The following is a 4,916-nucleotide window of genomic DNA, read 5'->3' as shown; positions in this document are numbered from 1 at the left end:
TAGGTTGCTCGTGTGCATACTTTCCCTTCTGCTACCTCCTGTCTGATTTTTGTGAAATTTTTCATAGGTAGTGTTTTTAAGCTTAGAGATACAAGATGCCGTCAAACCAATAAAATCATAAAGGCAAGAGATTATATGTGATATCACAAAACACCGCTGTGTTCGTAGAAGTGGGATTTTTAATCTTTAGAAGATTTCTAGAGACTCTAAACTCAATTTTTGACATGATTATCTCCAAACCTTCCAAAGCTTGATGAGACTCAATATTACTGCCAGGTGTGAGGATAAGAAAAAAGGATAACAATTTAATTCTCTTTTGAATAATGGCAACTGAGAATTACTACTTTGACAAAGATCTTTCATTTTTTAGTGGCATACTATTGTGCAATATTATTTTCACCAAAGATACACAGTAAATATGCCACAATGAGCTTAGACTTGATGAGGAAAAATGATCTGAACAGACATAAGAAGAAGAAGCGATTCTTAGAAGAGATATTAGTTATGACAGATATCAGCAGCAGGTCAGAAAAGAGGAACAGAGTTATTATTTTTGCTCTATTTGGTAAGATCTGTTACAAAGACTTCGTGTCAGTCAAGTGTTTGTCCTGCTTGTTGTACAATACAACATCTAAAGGACCCTGCCTTTCATCTTCCTGAGTTGAGTGACAGCTTCCATTAAAAAAAAACCCCAGTCTCCCTCCTTACATCTGAAAAGACAAATATGAAATTGGTCCACATATAGGACAGCCTTGAGTATGACAAACCTCTGTGTGGGTAATTCAATGAGCTCACTGTCATTATTTTCCTTAGCAACCGTTTCTCTTGCTTTGAAAATGGTACTAATTAGCATAGTCTGTGGTTTATGGTTTTCAGCTGTCAAACACAATTAGCCAAATTGACTCACTCAGGCCATTCTTGAACAGTAGGCACAAAGAAGGAGGGTCAAAGGTCAGCACACCAGGAGGGTAGAACAAATAAATATCCTATGTGATCCTATTATTTAGAGTAATAACTTCTGTAAATGTTCATATAAATGCGATGATGGGGGGGAAAGTGGAGGAGAACATTATAGAGTGGAGGAGAAAATTAAAGCGGAAAAAAGTCATCCCACACTGACGTCAAGCAGCAGAATGGGTCAAACCTGTGACCTGGCTATATTTATACATGCACTCACTAAAATATTTAACATTTTCAGGTGTATCCAGGAGATGGAGGAGCATGAATTTTAATTACATATGAATAATGTAGTCACAATCTGTTTCTCTTTATAGCACACACTTAATGCACAATCCCTATTTTTTCAACTCATTAGGTGGCAACACATATTACAATCACCGCAGGCTGACAGTAATCACCAAGAGCAAGAGCTGTTCATTAAAAAGAAAGCAACTGTTAGTACCTGCTAGTATTTCACGTTTGTATTAAAACGGAACCTGTGATAGAAAACCTCTGATCTCAATCAGTTATCATCTATTTAAGTAACTGAGCTTTTAGAGCAAGTCCACATAAGCTGCAATGAGAGAAAGAACAAAAAGGACTTTAGCAGGTGTGAAGATAAGGGGACAAGAATAACCTTCACAATTCCATTTTGATGCTTTTCATTGAGTTGCCTGGGTTGAGGTCGGGTACTAAAGGTTCCTGCCTGGTAATTCAACACTCAAGTCTAATCTTTCCTGAGGATAAAATTCATTCATTCATTCATTCTCACAAAGAGTGAAAAAGCTTACTTCCCTATTGCTGTTATTGTATACTTTTCTGCTGTTACAAATGTTTGCCTTGATTTGCCCTCGATGTTTTCCAATTCTAAAAACTTGTGACTTGTTTATGTTTATGTGCACCAAATCCTGTTATCATGTGGCCTAGACAACTTCAAAGATTGGTTTATCTGGTCATTTTAACATTAGTGGGTTTTTAACCCTTTTGATGGCTTTGAAATTTCTTCATCACAACTATCAGGAATTTATCAGACTATCATTTACTATTCCATTTACTCATTTTTGTTTTTTAATTAACAAAAATAAAAACATTTTGCTATTTAAATTGAAATTGAAGCCGAAATATGAGTGGGGTATAAACTAGCATTTAAGTCTTTTTTCATGCTTTTCATATGTGGATGCTTTTTTTCTTTCAGAAATAACAGTCATAAATGTTCATAGCTCTTTGAAGAATACGAAGTCTGCAGACCACTGACATGACAAAAGCTTTACTATCATCATTGGGCTTCAAATCAGCAGGTTTCAGCTGATCTTTGTTACTGGGGATTTCTTCCTTCAATCTTCTTTTCATCTAGAAAAAAAAAGGCTCAACAGGCTTTAAATCTGGTGACTGGCTTGGCTGTCACTGATAAAGCGTTGGCTGCACAGGCAATGTGCTTAATGCCACTGTATTTTTGGAAGGCCTGTTAAATGAGACAGGGGAATTGCTTCATGCATAGACAAACTAAATGTTTGTGTATACTTTTGAAATGATTCTATTATAGCAGGGATGGACAATTAATTTCCCCAAGGGTCCACAGGAGAAACTGGGACTGTCGTGGAGGACTTCACCAACAAGCTTATAAAGAGATCAAATTAATACTAAGCAGAACTGAGTTCAGCTTGTTAAAATCAATTGCCCATCCCTGTTTTACTGCCACACAGAACATGCCCATAACATTTTATTAGCTCCTTCATATTTGATGAGGTTTGAATCACATGTATTCTTCAGTCTTTCTTTCACTTTCACTTTGAGAAATTTTGGTTTCATTAGTTCATTAAACATTTGCTCCAAACATGCATAATTCCAATCTAGTGGTATGCCATAAGAGGTATGAATCTCTGTTATTCCCTACAGTAAGTTTTCTTTGAACTTTGCTATCCACTCTCAAACTGTTGGTGATATCAGTGATGGTTAAGGGTTGTTGTTTGTTTTTTTTACAGCTCTCCAGATTTTTCTGTTATCAGCTGCAGTTTTTCTCCGTAGAGGGACCTGCCCTGTGTTCACTTGTTTTGTTTTGTTTTCTATAAAATTGTCCACAATGCTGTGCTAAATAGATCAATTTCCTCTGCTATCATTCCCAGTGACTGTTATTCCTCCTTATCAAAGAGGTGTCTTTTTTTGTCCTAGTCAGTTTTCCAGGTCTTTATGTCTAAGCCCTATAGAGCCACTAAATCCATTTTCAACTGAAGAAAAGCCTGAGAAAAAAAGACTGGATAGCCACTACACTTCTGTGCACTACAAACAAAGAAAATGCAAAAAATGAAACATCTCACAATCATTACTGGCATAACTTAACTAACTTAACTAACTAATAACTAACTGCTGTACAACTGAAAGTGGAGCAATGAATGCACTTTTTTCTGTGAAACAGTAAAGTACACAAACGAATTATCATAGTTGCTGTTTTTATCCAAATATTTCAGTTAAAATATAACAGAAGCATAATATTTTTCTTAACATACTTTTAGAGTATGTATTTCCCTTCCACCCTCCTTTCGTGGTATTTTATATTGTGAAACTGGGTTACTGGCTATTTGTGATAATGCATTATTTACTGTAACAGGCTAAGCCACACTAATTATTTCCATTATTTAATTTCTCCACAATTGAGGCTTTTGAAAAAGAATGATGTAAGTAGTGCAGTACAGACAAGAACAATAACATGTATGCAGTCCTGTTATAAATAGAAATGAGTAAAAACAGCAACCACTGATATTAACCTACCATTGCATCATATTTGCTTAAGTAAACTCTAAATACTTTAAACACTGATTAGGTGAGAAATAAAAAAGACAACACAGGGATATTTATCTGCTCTAGCTGGTGTGAATGTCCTCAAAAATGTGAACTGGGATACACCAGTCTGAAATGGGTTTGTATATTTTTTCCTGTACAATCCAGGTGTTTGGTACAGAAGGGAGCAGGTTACAGAAAGGCAACATAGCTGTGACTCACAGAGCAAATAAGAGAATGTAAACACTCAGTGACTCGTTTAATTAATCTATGAACTCATCTTAATTAAATTATGTGTATGGTTTCTTTATATAATACAATGTGATGACGCAAATGCCGACCATATTACGTTATGGTTGGCTTACAACAACGTGATGTGTGACAAATACAAGGTAAAAACCAAGACTCTTTAACCCTACACTAAAAGGGATCAAAACATTTTGGAGGAATAATGTTCCATCCATCCAGCAGAGTTTCAGAGACTTTCAGAATCAATGCCAATGTGTGTTCGGGCTATTCTTGCAGCAGGCAGTGGTCAAACAATAAGTGCTGATACTCTATCAGGACTTCAATTTGGTTCTTATTTCATTTTAAAATTGTGTTGAAGACAATTCCTAAGCCATAATGCTTTTGTGAAACCACTACAAACCTTAAAGTCCACCTTTATGTCAGATTTTTTTTTTGTGTTACTATTAGGAAAAGAGGGGAAAATGTTTTTTACCACAACATTTACGGCTCTCCTTTTTTCATGGTCTGATCACCAACTATGAGATTTGCATTCACACACGTACACACACATACACTTCTCTCTCTCTCTCTCTCTCTCTCCCTATGAGCTGTTGCTATAGAGACCCTAATAAAATTGTTAAACCCACTGAGATGTTTTTCCTTGCTCTGGTTTGAGTGACAAGAGCTACTGACAGAACACACATACCACTGGCCGCTGAGCAAGGCACTATAGCTAGTGTCATGTTTTTTTCATCATAATAAACAATTACAAAAGAAGAATGCACAACTGTACAGTAGCTGATGGTGTACAACAACTGTCAACCACAGTGGAAAGATTCATATCAGCAGAAAAGGCTACCATGGTGATTTACTATAATAGGCTTCATTTTATTTCTGTGGGAATGGTGGGATCAATGTGGTCTTGCCAAAGAATGAACAAGGAAGAAAGAGGCTCTGTGTTCTAATCTACAATT

The 4,916-nt window shown here is 36.1% G+C and overlaps 1 protein-coding gene across 5 annotated transcripts in view; it reads right to left on the bottom strand.

Annotated features, from left to right (window-relative positions):
* cep89 (centrosomal protein 89) overlaps positions 1-4,916 on the bottom strand; it is a 60,354-nt gene that overhangs the window by 37,701 nt on the left and 17,737 nt on the right. The window lies entirely within an intron of this gene.

Source organism: Maylandia zebra, linkage group LG1 (assembly GCF_041146795.1).
Source record: "Maylandia zebra isolate NMK-2024a linkage group LG1, Mzebra_GT3a, whole genome shotgun sequence".
In the NCBI taxonomy this organism is placed as follows: Eukaryota; Metazoa; Chordata; class Actinopteri; order Cichliformes; family Cichlidae; genus Maylandia; species Maylandia zebra.
The sequence above is the reverse complement of the archived record's forward strand: the minus strand, read 5'-3'. Positions and strand labels throughout refer to the sequence as shown.